The sequence below is a fragment of the Nyctereutes procyonoides genome, unplaced genomic scaffold (genome assembly GCF_905146905.1).
Source record: "Nyctereutes procyonoides isolate TBG_1078 unplaced genomic scaffold, NYPRO_anot_genome, whole genome shotgun sequence".
Taxonomy (NCBI): Eukaryota; Metazoa; Chordata; class Mammalia; order Carnivora; family Canidae; genus Nyctereutes; species Nyctereutes procyonoides.
In genome coordinates, this window is record NW_026575125.1 from 25,683,241 (window position 1) to 25,698,003 (window position 14,763).

General features: G+C 39.7%; 2 pseudogenes; one reads left to right on the forward strand and one right to left on the reverse strand.

The window, feature by feature from the left end:
• Window positions 1-4,235: 4,235 nt before the first annotated feature.
• LOC129519025 (U4 spliceosomal RNA) lies at window positions 4,236-4,303 on the reverse strand (annotated as a pseudogene).
• Window positions 4,304-8,692: 4,389 nt separating this feature from the next.
• Window positions 8,693-9,216, forward strand: LOC129517857 (60S ribosomal protein L17-like; annotated as a pseudogene).
• Window positions 9,217-14,763: the final 5,547 nt, after the last annotated feature.

A 14,763-nucleotide genomic window follows, 5' to 3' on the forward strand; every position in this document is an offset into this window, starting at 1 on the left:
AACACAAAGAGACATGAAAGAACATGACATACCTAAAGAAGTTCAAAAGTTTCATTATGGGGATCCCTGGGTGGCGCAGCGGTTTGGCGCCTGCCTTTGGCCCAGGGCGCGATCCTGGAGACCCCGGATCAAATCCCACGTCGGGCTCCCGGTGCATGGAGCCTGCTTCTCCCTCTGCCTGTGTCTCTGCCTCTCTCTCTGTGTGTGACTATCATAAATAAATAAACATTAAAAAAAAAACAAAAGTTTCATTATGGCTCAAATATAAGCAATGTGAGAAGGTACAGAGGCTAGGACCCAGATCATCTGGTCTGTGGTGGATAAATTGCATTAATGGCCTCTATTAGCCTCTATTATGTAAGTTACGCTTTGCCATCAAGGAACACTGGGGAGGAGAATGAGTGTTGAATGGGCAAGAAGCAGTACTTGCCATTGTAACACCAAGAGAGTTGTTGGGAAGCATTTGGAAGTCTTAAATACCCTTCCAGTGAACATTATGACCTATGTTTATAGTGATCTTGTCTTCAATGAAATAATTAAAATTGGATAAAGCCACAGTGTGTTTGAAAGAATATAAAAAAGTCACTGAACTTTCTAGACTTTACAAGAAAAGTCTAGCAGTTGTTTCAGTTGAATGCTGCACTTTTCAGGTATTGGGGGTCAACAGTGTTGTTAGATCAAGGTGAAATACTGAATAAGACACAAGGTCTTGGTTTACTATTCAGTGAACTATGCTTGATGAGTTTAATTAGCTCTCAGTGCCCTTTGCGGGGAAAAATTCTATTGAATGCTTTATAGCTGACATTTCCAATATAAATAAGGCCACCTCCCATTTAAGTTCCAAGGAATTGTTTCAGGAATAATGTGTTTGTATTAGAATATATAGATTTGAAATAAAATTGGTAATAAAAATCACAGAAACATACACAGCAACATCTTGTTGGGATAGGCAGTATAACTAGTTCTTCTAACCCCAGCCAATACTTCATGTGCCCTGTAAAAATGCTTCAAAATTCATCAGTTTTTCCATTGAAGTGTGATTATTATTTGGGGGATGCTTAGTCAAAACATTTATTACTACGAAGCTGATACATTTTATTTTTTAATGATATTTTTAAAACAATATTTGCCACAGTGTCTAATTCTTCAGAACTAAATTTGGTTATTCTGTTTAAATTTCTGTGATATCAGGATGCCTGGGTGGCTCAGTCCAATAAGTGTCTGACTCTTGATTTCGGCTCAGGTCATGATCTCAGTGTTGTGGGATCAAGCCCCATATTGGATTCTGTGCTTAGCACAGAGTCAGCTTGAGGATTCTCTCCCTCTCCCTCCGCCCCTCCTCCCACTCGCACCCTCTCTCTGTAGCTCTAAAAATAAATAAGTAAATCTTTAAAATAAAATAAAATTTCTGTGGTATCTTAGAAGCCTCATGACCTATCCCTAGTCTATATTCCTAATCTTACTGGTTTCTACTTCCAAATAAATTGTCTACGCAAGAGTCAAATCCAAGTACAGTACAGACTTCCTTTTCACTTACCTAATCGTGCATCTTTGCCTACTCGGTCCCTTGCTCCTTGATGTTTTTCTCTCCCTTCGCTGATCATGGGATTCTTCATAGTCTTTCAGTGTCTGCTGTTTCACAGAGGGCTCCATCATTCCTTTGGTCATAATTAAATTTATTCTTTTTCTTAAACTTCATAATTCTATTTGTTGACTCCTCTCTTCTATGTGAGCTAGTTTCACATACTTTTCTGCCACTGCTCAGGCTACTGCATTCTGGTTTCTTCCACACCACTGAACCTGGCCTTCAAGAAATATTCACATTCTCCTTCTTGCCAAATCTAGCAGAAATTTTTTCCATCCCTTTGATACTTTTACCATTCCTTCATTTCAAGATTCTCTTATCTTCTGCCCAGCCCCTTGAAGACTCATTTCCGGACTTGCTGTTGTACAACATTTGGGCATTAGCTCTACTCTCTGGGCCGTGGGTTGCTCTACCCTGGGTGGGTAAAAGGCACCACATTGTCATGGCCCACCACAGCTCTGTAAAGCCCCAGTCCAACCTGATGGAACATGTTATTTAATCATCACGTTGTTGGAAAGGGAAGAAATGACAGAAATTCTAGTTAACAGAGTTATACGTTCCTCTTCTGAAACATGAGGTAATAACTCTCACTTGTCACGACTGTTGGGAGGATTAATGCTATGTAGCATTCTGTGTATCTCACCTACATAACTTGTTCCTGCTTCCCCCACTAAAATGTAAGCTCTGTGCGGACAAGGCATCTTATGTGTTCAGTTCACTGTTGCATCCCTCGCTCTTTGAACTCTGTCCAGTACATAAAAGACACTTTAAAAAATGGTTGAATTGTTGATAGATGGAAATTATTTCATAAATAGTACTTGTGCAATGAATGATTGCTTTACTAAACCTCAGGGAATTCTATACTGTGGTTAATTATTGTAATTTAACTAAGGAAGTTTATCTGTCCCTTTGTGGTAATTTAATCTGTTTGTAATGTTATGTGTTTACTACAGTTGCTCCTGTTATCTTTTTCATATCTTTAGTGTGCACATTTTAGCTTGACTTTCTGTTATCTTATATTCTAAATGGGGCACCCATGGGTGGACTTTGTAGAGAAGACTTGGAACCTTAAAAAAATGCATCATACACTTCAAATTCCTTGTGAAAGAAGATGAAGCATTAATAGGCAAGAATATGTTGGATGAAACACAGAGATCTCTTTACTGGTAGAGGCAAGTCCTCTTGGCTGTTTTTAACTCAGCACATATTTTTGTCATTACTGAAAGGCCTTAAATTCCAAATGCATTTGGGGGTTTATTTAGGGGTTTTTTGGTGTTTGTTTAGAGAGAGAAAGAGCAGGGGAGGGGGAAAGAGAGAGGAAGAGAGAGAATCTTAAGTAGGGTCCACACTCAGCATTGAGCCCAATGTGGGGCTCAATCTCACGACCCTGAAATCATGATCTGAGTCGAAATTAAGAGTTGGATGCTTAACCGACTGAGCCACCCAGGCACCTCTCCAAATGCATTCTGAATCGCAGTTACACAGAAATTGAGTAATTTATTTGCTGAGCAACTCATACATAATATGGGGCTCTCGATTCTTTATCTGTAGAACCTGCTTCACATGGCAATCTCAGTGATGATACAACCTCTTTATATATTGGCTTATTGGGTGACCAGAAACCAAAGCTAGATGAGAATAAGGATTCTGCTGTCATCATGAAACAGAAATAAACAAAGTGGATCATATGGCAGTAAAATCATGCTTTTGACTTCATAAATGTTTTATTACTTCCAGATGACTGATCTATTCACACGGGTTACTTTCTGGCAGTTCATGTATTTATTCAACAGCTGTTTATCATCTGCTATCAACTTGAGCCCCAGCTTCATACTTACTAACAGCATATTTTGGGACACTGCTCTATGCCTCAGTTTCCTTATCTGTAAAACAGAAATAATGATATAACCTGCTGTATATAACTGTAGATAGATTAAACAAGCAACTACACTTAGAATAGGCTTCAGTAAACAAAGTTCTCAACAGATGTTAGTTATCCTTATGTTATCCTAGAGGTAATACATTTCCTTTTTATTTACACAACTTTACATTAAATTGCCATCACTTGCAAGCAAGAGTCTCAGTTTAAGGAAACTGCAGCTCAAAGAGGTAGCGTGACCTGCTTGGGATCATACAACAAAATGAGTGACAGATTATCTCCGGAGACCCAAATGATTGATGTCATGAGTCTGGTGCCCCCAAACAAATGATTGAGTCTCAAAACAGTGATTGAGTCTCAAGGTTCCCCTGCACAGCTGGAGCCTGTGTAAATCCTATGGCCAAAGCAGGCCCACCTGCTTTGTGGGAAATAGCAGTGCCTATAGTTTGGAGACCTGCCTCCTGTGGATGTTCCCTTTGTATCACAGCAAGTTTCAGATCCCCAGCAGTTACTCCCCTTTCACTACCCTCCCCATCCTTGGTAATCCTAATCTCTACAAAAGCACCTTTAGATAGAAATATGCAATAAGGTAGCCCTTTCAATTCTCTGAATTGTCAAGAAGAGAGGAGATGAGAATATGCCTGTTTCTTAGACGTTGGCCCACTAGTTGCCTTGCACAAGGCTGTGAATAGTACCCTGGGACGTGAGGTGAATGAATCAGCACTCCTACCAGAAGAAAACCTTCAATCTCCACCAAAAGATTTGCCTAGCACTTTAATTAGCAATAATCGCGCCTCGGATAAACCTCATTGGCTATGATACTGCCACTGTGCAAAGCTTGCCTAGCACTTTAACCATACTGTCCCTGAAGATGCAGCTAAAGATATAGATGTATTTAGAGATACAGAAATATACATAGAGATAAAATGCAGATATTTTAAAGGGCTAACTTCATCATCTTATTGCACTGTATGCATATTTTTATACCACTTATGTATATCTGACTATAACATAGCTCGCTCTTTGACCACTTCAGTGCTAGGTTGTCAGGCTCAGGGTTTTACTTACTTTTTTATCCATTTAACACACCCATATGTTAATCATGATTGTATCTGTCTAGTAGTACAACAGACGGTCTTAATTTATGTTTTTTTATGTATCAAGTTTTCCACAGTGAACATATATTATTTTAGGATCAGTAACACAGTTAAGCACATGTTTATTATTTCCCAGGAAATAATCCATCTTGAGCTAAATGTTTATGAAGTTCTTGATATGTTTCAGGAGCCAAGTTCTAATTATTTTGGACACATTTTTTCTTTTAGAAATTCCACGAGATTGATATTATTATCTCTAATTTTTAGAGAACAAGGTTCATTAGAGTAGCTCATTCAAGGACGTCTGAGTAACAAGTAGCATAATCTCCAAGTCTTTGAAGCATGCAGCATCAGAAAAAGTAGAAGAAAGAAAGAAAATGATCAAATTCAGATTCATTGTCGGCAAATCTGGGAATTAAGGCTGAATGTGTGTGCCAAAATTGTTCTAATAGTATCTGTAGCTCTAATATCTCCATTGCCTGAAAGCAAAAAGTATAATAATAATGGCATCTGAAGGGGAACAGTCATAGCTGACAGGACACGTAAGCAATTCAGAAAATAATTTAAGTGAAGCTGAAACTGGCCTGAGCATACAGTCATTATTCTATTCACCTAGGGTTTGATGGTCATGATTAATTGCAGAGGAAAATGTTTGAAGAACATATCCTTTGAAAAAGTGGCAGAGGCAAATGAACTCAAAAAACAGCTAAAGATGATTCACATTATTGGAATATAAAATCCTCATGATCCTCAAAGACAGAATCCAGTTCACTCTAAACAGGTCAGATATTACTGCAGCTGATTCCTCCCTGCTAAATTTATAACTAGTGCAGACACAGACCTCACACTGATGAGGGATTAACTGTGTTCAGGTATTCCTGCAGTTTCAGAGATCATTTCTTGCAGCTTTGCTTCCTGCTGAAGGCTTAACAACTAAGGTCTTCAAAACACAGAAACACAAATTTAGCTTCAAAATTAGTAAGATATTCTAACAGAAAGAGAAAATAACTCTGAGACAGTCTCCTTTCCTCCTGAGTGTACTAGTAATCCTGATTTCAGCTTGATATTCAAGGAAACTATTCACATAACTGTAATCAATTACCTTTACATTTACTCAAAATTCAAGTGAGGTTTTTTAATGTTGTTAGATTATTAGAGAATTATAAATGATCTCAATTATATTTGCTTACAGTTTATCCATTATGAGTGAATAAAAAAGCATTTGGAGCTTTGGGATGGTTAAATTATAGAAGAGCAGAAGTAAATGGCATAGCCCCAGGACACTTAATACAGCCCTCCAGAGAGAACCACACACACACTGTCCCAGAACCTCCAACAGCTAGCTACATCTGATTGCATTGTCTCCACAGGAAAGGATGCAAATTCACCATCTTCAGGATCTTGTATCCTTTTAATTGTTATAAAGGACACAAAAGAGGTGCTCAGTGTGGCAAAATTTCTGGTACTCACCAAAGCAATCAGGTTCTCCCTAATTTGCTTTTTTAAAAAAAGATTTTATGTATTTATTCATGAAAGACACAGAGAGAGAGGCTAGAGACATAGGCAGAGGGAGAAGCAGGCTCCCTGCAGGGAGCCTGATATGGGACAGGATCCCAGGACCCTGGGATCACGACCTGAGCCGAAGATGGACACTCAACCACTGAGCCACCCAGGTGCTCTGGTTCTCCCTTCTTTGTAAGAGAAAATGATGATTTCCAGGATAGAACAGGTAGCTCTATGCATTGACCTACCGCAATGAACAATTTTTTTGATGGTGAAAATACCATTCTGCATCCTTTAGTCCTGCTTCACTTTCTAGATGCCGCCTCATCTCTATCCTCCTTCATGGCCAAGCTTTTCAAGAGTGTTGTCTACACTTGCTTCCCATGTTCTCATCTCTTACATTCTCCTCTACTTGGTCCATCTGGTTGTCATCCCAACGTCCCTACCAGAATCCCTCTGGTGAAGTACCAATGACTTCAGTTATTATACCTACTGATGTTTTGTCTGCCTCATCTTTATCTATCACTTCTTCTATCAGGATTTTCACATCTAGTATGTGCCAAGCTGCATACAAGGTGCCGGTGAGAAATGCTCAGGACACACATATTCATCGTTAGTTATGTGCTGGTGAGCAATATGCTTGTTACTATTGCCTTCCTGGAGCTTACATTCTGGTGGGGAGACACAATTACTTGAATAATATGTATAAATTAGAGTTACACACCCAAAAGAAAAACGATATGAAACAAAAAGTTAAGTGGGCTGTGAAAACCTTGAATAAAGTATTAGAAGAGGTCTCTTAGTGTTTTTTGGGAAATGGAAAAAATGCTGGTTGGTTATTTCCTCCTTTTTGAAGCACTGTTTCCTTGGAGATAATGACAATATGTTCTGCTGATTTTATTCCTACTTCTCTGAATCTTCCCTTCTATTCTCCTTAGATAACTTACTCTCTGATCCCCAAGGTACAAAATGTTGTCCTTTCTCTGAGCCCAGCCTTAGGGCCTCTTCCAATCTCACGCCATGCTCACCCCATTAGTAATCCCATCTAATGCCCAGGGTCAGTTTCCATCTATCTATTTGCCAATGGCTTCCAAATATGAATTTCTGACACACATTTCACTTGTTAACCCTAGTTTGTATATCTAATGGCCTTGTTGACAAGTTAACCTCTGTCAAATAAAATGTCCACTTTGGCCCTCTGCCATCACTCTTGACCAGGCTACCCTCATTCTCTCACCTGGACTAGCCTCCTAATTCATTTCTCTCCTTACACTATTTCCTTTCACAGTCTGTTCTCCGTGTTGTAGCTATAGTGATTAAAAATAAAAAAAGAGGAGGAGGGGCGCTTGAGTGGCTCAGTTGGTTAAGTGTCCAACTCTTGGTTTCCGTTCAGGGTCATGGGCTTGAGCCCCACATCAGGCTCTGCACTCAGCTGGGAGTCTGTTGGAGATCCTCTCTCTTCCTCTGCCTCTGCCCTTCCCCCTGCTTACCCTCTCTCTCTCTAAATAATAAATAAAATCTTAAAAAAGAATGTTATTTTACCTTTATTAAGATCATTTAGATGTTAAATGAGATTAATAAAAAGCACAAATTGTCTTACATGTGTGTCTTACATGTGTGCTTACATATGCAGATTTATTACTACCGTGTCATTTGTAATAGCAATATTGGAAACAAAGTTTTTATATGTGTATTTGCCATAGCATGGGTGGACCTTGAGGGCATTATGCAAAGTGAAATAAATAAGACAGAGAAAAACTAATACTGTATAATCTCACTTATATGTGGAATCGAAAAAAGAGAGAACAGATTGGTGGTTGCCAGCCTGGGGGTTGGGGAATAGAGATATGGGGCAAAATGTGTAAAGGAGCTCAAAAGGTACAAACCTCCAGTTATCAAATAAATAAGTCCTAGGGATGTGGTTTACAGCAGGGTGACTATAGTTAATAAGACTGAATTGCAAATTTGAAAGTTGCTAAGAGAGTAGATCTTAAAATTTCTCATCACAAGGAAAAAATAATTATAACTATGTATGATGATGGATGATAACTAGGCTTACCCAGGTAATGATTTTGCAACATATATCATCGTTTTGTACAAATAAAATTAATACAAAGTTATAATAAAGGTTTTCACATGTGTCTAGTAATAAGAGATCCACTGAGGAAATTAGGTTGTATTCTGCTCCCTGTAATATTATGTACCCATTAGAAAAAATCAACTGTATGGGTCAGAAGAGTGTGGGATGAATTCCAAGTTACATTGTAAAGTGTAAAAAGTAAAGCATGAAATAGTGTGTGTTGTATTCTGCCACTTGTGTTTAAGGAGTATAAAATTTTTAAGTTTAAATGTTTTGGGGGGAAATTGATCTCACTTGTTGACTAGAGGGAAGGGAACTGAGTGCACGTGTGGCATATGTATATCTGTCTATGTACATGTCTTCTGTGCAAATTCCTCTTCTGGTTAAAGACAGAGCTATCCATTTTATACTATTTTGTATCTCTGCATTGACTATCCTAAAATATATTTTTAAAGTTTAGTTTTTTAAAAAAAAAAAAACAACTATACTAAAATCCTATCCTTAAAGATGTTAAGTGTAGCTCTTCCTGTAAGTGGCCTGAGGTGAAAATGGTTCACTGTTCACTTGACCCAGAAAATCCTACAAAGTCATGCAAATCCAGAAGCTTGAATCTTCATGTTCCCTTTAAGAACACACATAAAACTGCCCAGGCCATCAGGGGTGTGCATATCCGAAAAACCACCCAGGTCTGAAGGATGTCATTCTGCAGAAGCAATGTGTGCCATTCCATCACCCCTGTGGTGGAGATGGTAGGTGTACCTGGGGCCAAACAGTGGGGTTGGGCAAAGGGTCAGTGGCCCAAAGAAGATACTGAATTTTTACTGTACATGCTTAAAAACAGAGTGATGCTGAACTTAAGTGTTTAGATCTAGATTCTCTGGTCATTGAGCACATCCACCTGAACAAAGCCCTCAAGATGCCAGATAGAACTTACAGGGCTCGTGGTGGGAATGACCCATACGTGAGCTCTCTCTGCCATATTGAGATGATCCTTACCAGAAAAGAGCAGATTGTTCTTAAGCCAGAAGAGATATTACAGAAGAAACTGAAGAAACAAAAACTTAGGACCTAAAAGTAAATTCTGCCTAAAATAAATGCAAATAAAAGAAAAAATCAGAAATAAAAGAAATTGTAAGTGTGCAACCTCACATACATTGACAGAAATACATATACTACATATTCACACACACGTATGTTTGGCCTGTTAGGCAGAGGCTACACAATTAGCCACTTAGATTTTCCTGCAGATTCAAAAAGCAAATCAAATAAAACTTTTTTAATGATTTCACTGAGTATTCATTATGTGAATATCTCTGTGCTGTGGACCTGTCAGAAAAATCCTCTACAAACAAACTTTTAAATTTTAAATTGCTGGGGCACTTGGGTGGCTCAGTAGTTGAGCATCTACATTTGGCTCAGATCATGATCCCAGGGCCCCCCCACCAGGCTCCTCGCTGGGAGCCTGCTTCTCCCTCTTCCTATTTCTCTGTCTCTCTCTGTCTCTGTCTCTCTCTCTCATGAATAAATAAATAGAATCTTTTTAAAAATTTAAATTGCCATTTATAGAACATCTAGAAAACAATAAAAGCATTTATATCTCATAGGTGAAATGATTGAAAGTATATATTTCTTACACACACTCATACTTGATTGTTAGGATCCTGGTTCTTTCATTTTCTTCTTTCTATTCAAGGAATTCTGGCAAGGGAATCTGCTAGAACTCATAGACCTTGCCTAAAACCTCCTTGATGGAAGAACCATACTATGAGAGATGATAATGTAGAAACAAAACTTAGGTGGCTCAGCCAGAGAAGGTTCTCTGAGGAAGCAAAAATTAAGCAGAAATCTAAAGCATGAATAAGAATTGGCAGATGAAGAAGATGAGGAATTAACATAAGCATGTGTACCACACTCAATAGATGCAGAGAAAGCTTTTGACAAAATACAGCATCCATTCCTGATCAAAACTCTTCAGAGTGTAGGGATAGAGGGAACATTCCTCAGCATCTTAAAAGCCATCTATGAAAAGCCCACAGCAAATATCATTCTCAATGGGGAAACACTGGGAGCCTTTCCCCTAAGATCAGGAGCAAGACAGGGATGTCCACTCTCACCACTGCTATTCAACATAGTACTAGAAGTCCTAGCCTCAGCAATCAGGCAACAAAAAGAAATAAAAGGCATTCAAATTGGCAAAGAAGAAGTCAAACTCTCCCTCTTTGTAGATGACATGATACTGTACAGAGAAAACCCAAAAGCCTCCACCCCAAGATTGCTAGAACTCATACAGCAGTTTGGCAGTGTGGCAGGATACAAAATCAATGCCCAGAAATCAATGGCATTTCTATACACTGATGATGAGACAGAAGAAAGAGAAATTAAGGAGTCAATCCCATTGACAATTGCACCCAAAAGCACAAGATACCTAGGAATAAACCTAACCAAAGAGGTAAAGGATCTATACCCTAAAAACTACAGAAAACTTCTGAAAGAAATTGAGGAAGACACAAAGAGATGGAAAATATTCCATGCTCATGGATTGGAAGAGTTAATATTGTGAAAATGTCAATGTTACGCAGGGCAATTTACACATTTAACACAATCCCTATCAAAAATACCATGGACTTTCTTCAGAGAGTTGGAACAAATCATCTTAAGATTTGTGTGGAATCAGAAAAGACTAGCCCGAATAGCCAGGGGAATATTAAAAAAGAAAACCATATCTGGGGGCATCACAATGCCAGATTTCAGGTTGTACTACAAATCTGTGGTCATCAAGACAGTGTGGTACTGGCACAAAAACAGACAGAGATCAATGGAACAGAATAGAGAACCCAGAAATGGGCCCTCAACTTTATGGTCAACTAATATTCAACAAAGGAGGAAAGACTATCCACTGGAAGAAAGACAGTCCCTTCAATAAATGGTGCTGGGAAAATTGGACATCCACATGCAGAAGAATGAAACTAGACCATTCTCTTATACCAGACACAAAGATAAACTCAAAATGGATGAAAGATCTAAATGTGAGACAAGGGGATCCCTGGGTGGCGCAGCGGTTTAGCGCCTGCCTTTGGCCCAGGGCGCGATCCTGGAGACCCGGGATCGAGTCCCACATCGGGCTCCCGGTGCGTGGAGCCTGCTTCTCCCTCTGCCTGTGTCTCTGCCTCTCTCTCTCTCTCTCTCACTATGTGCCTATCATAAATAAAATAAAATAAAAATTTAAAAAAAAATAAATGTGAGACAAGATTCCATCAAAATCCTAGAGGAGAACACAGGCAACACCCTTTTTGAACTTGGCCACAGCAACTTCTTGCAAGATACATCCATGAAGGCAAGAGAAACAAAAGCAAAAATGAATTATTGGGACTTCATCAAGATAAGAAGCTTCTGCACAGCAAAAGAAACAAGTCAACAAAACTAAAAGACAACCTACAGGGGATCCCTAGGTGGCGCAGCGGTTTGGCGCCTGCCTTTGGCCCAGGGCACGATCCTGGAGACCCGGGATCGAATCCCACGTCGGGCTCTCGGTGCATGGAGCCTGCTTCTCCCTCTGCCTTTGTCTCTGCCTCTCTCTCTCTCTCTCTCTCTGTAACTATCATAAGTGAATAAAAAAAAAAAGACAACCTACAGAATGGGAGAAGATATTTGCAAATGACGTATCAGATAAAGGACTAGTTTCCAAGATCTATAAAGAACTTATTAAACTCAACAACAAAGAAACAAACAACCCAATCATGAAATGGGCAAAAGACATGAACAGAAATCTCACAGAGAAAGACATAGACATGGCCAACAAAGCACATGAGAAAATGCTCCGCATCACTGGCCATCAGGGAAATACAAATCAAAACCACAACGAGATACCACCTCACACCAGTTGAGAATGGGGAAAATTAACAAGGCAGGAAACAACAAATGTTGGAGAGGATGCGGAGAAAGGGGAACCCTCTTGCACTGTTGGTGGGAATGTGAACTGGTGCAGCCACTCTGGAAAACTGTGTGGAGGTTCCTCAAAGAGTTAAAAATAGACCTGCCCTACGACCCAGCAATTGCACTGCTGGGGATTTACCCCAAAGATACAGATGCAGTGAAATGCCAGGACACCTGCACCCCGATGTTTCTAGCAGCAATGGCCACAATAGCCAAACTATGGAAGGAGCCTCGGTGTCCATTGAAAGATGAATGGATAAAGAAGATGTGGTTGGGATCCCTGGGTGGCGCAGCGGTTTGGCGCCTACCTTTGGCCCAGGGCCCGATCCTGGAGACCCGAGATCGAATCCCACATCAGGCTCCTGGTGCATGGAGCCTGCTTCTCCCTCTGCCTGTGTCTCTGCCTCTCTCTCTCTCTGTGTGTGACTATCATAAATAAATAAATAATTAAAAAAAAGAAGATGTGGTTTATGTATACAATGGAATAGTACTCTGCCATTAGAAATGACAAATACCCACTATTTGCTTCGATGTGGAGGGACCTGGAGGGTATTATGCTGAGTGAAATAAGTCAATCGAAAAAGGACAAACATTATATGGTCTCATTCATTTGGGGAATATAAAAATTAGTGAAAGGGAATAAAGGGAAAGGAGAGAAAATGAGTGAAAATATCAGTGAGGGTGACAAAACATGAGAGGCAGCTAACTCTGGGAAATGAACAAGGGGTAGTGGAAGGGGAAGTGGGCGGGGGGTTGTGGTGACTGGGTGATGGGCAATGAGGGGGACACTTGGCGGGATGAGCACTGGGTGTCATGCTATATGTTGGCAAATTCAACTCCAATAAAAAAATATTTTAAAAAGCATGTGTACCACATACATTTAATATCTCCCTCCCAAAACAATTACGAAATGACAACAAAGAAATTAAAATGTCATAATCTACAAAAACAGAGAGAAATACAATACAATAATAGATGAACCATTGTAACCAAATGTTGGAAGGTGGAAAGAAGATAGTAATAACTGACCAAGAAGACCAAAGAAAGTTAAATTCAAACTGTATGGGTAGAGAGATCTGGAAACTAACTGATTGATGTTGCAGAACTCCAGAAAGGTTCAGAACTACAGGTTTGAAGTACTAATTAAGGCACTGATACAGGTAGGACTGAAAATGAGAGGATATATGACAGCTGTACAGACACTTAGGTTCCCTCTATACTCCACGCAGTCGTGACCCCTAGCAGACCAGAGGTATATGTTCTGGCAAGGTTGAACCGGTGTTTTCTAATGCATTGACAGTCAACCTTGACTACATGTTAGAATCATCTGGGGAGCTTTTATTAAAAAAAAAAGAGGACTTGTTTATTTATTTATTTATTTGTGAGATGTGAGGGGCAGAGGCAGAGGCAGAGGGAGAGGGAGAGAAGCAGACTCCACTAAATACGGAGCCTGACATGGGACTCAGCCCCACAACCCTGAGATCATGACCTGAGCCAAAATCAAGAGTTGGATGCTCAACCACCTATGCCACCTGGGTGCCTCTCTGGGGACCTTTTTAATATTCCATTACCCAGGCTTCCCTCCAAATCAATGAAATCGGTGTATCTGAAGATAACACCTCATGAATTATTACTTTTAAAGCTACCCAGGTAGCTTTACACTGTGCAGCTCTGACTAAAAAGTCACTGTTGGTATACCAAACAGAACTACTAAAAATAAAGGAAAAATGTGCCAAATCAGCATAGAGACAAGCCCACTCCTACCCATACATGCAGGGCTATCAGCCAACACTTTAGTGCCTGTATTGTGTATATAGAAACATCAGCCAAGAATTACTAAACATTTGAGCGAAGCCACAAACATGAAAGACATGGACCAAAACAAACGGTCACAGGCCAGGGAATATAAGATGACTTTTTAAAAACCTACAAGCACCTGTGTGGCTCAGTGGTTGAGCATCTGCCTTTAGCTCAGGTCATGATCCCAGGACTCTGGGAGTCTAGCATGGGGCTCCCTGCGAGGAGCCTGTTTCTCCCTCTGCCTATGTCTCTGCTTCTCTCTGTATCTCTCATGAATAAATAAATAAAATCTTTTTTAAAAAAAGAATAAAAACCTGTATGTTGCATCCTTAGCAAGATATGAGAAGGTTGGCTTCCACAGAACAAGAACAGGATGACATTTTTATAATTCGGATCATAATAAAGAGCCCCTGGAAATGAAATGTAGATGGCTGAAGTAAAAAAAAAAATTCAGTAGGGAAAAAAAAGGAAAAAAATAAAAGTATTCAGTAGAAATGTTGGAAGACAAAGTTGAGGTCATTCTCTAGGACACTAAACAAAAAGAAAAACATGGAAAATAGAGAAAAGAAAATTGGAAAATTACTTTAGAATATCTGGCATCTTTTTTTTAAGATTTTATTTATTTATTCACGATATCCATGAGAGAGAGAGAAGGGCAGAGACACAGGCAGAGGGAGAAGCAGGCTCCATGCAGGGAGCCTGACACGGGACTCAATCCAGGGACTTCAGGATCGCGCCCTGGGCCAAAGGCAGGCGCTAAACCGCTGAGCCACCCAGGGATCCCCCTAGAATATCTGACATCTTACAAACAGGAGGGACAGAAAGAGAGAAACACTGAAAAAGAGTGAGGAAACTGTAAAAATAAAAATATGAGAACACATTTGCA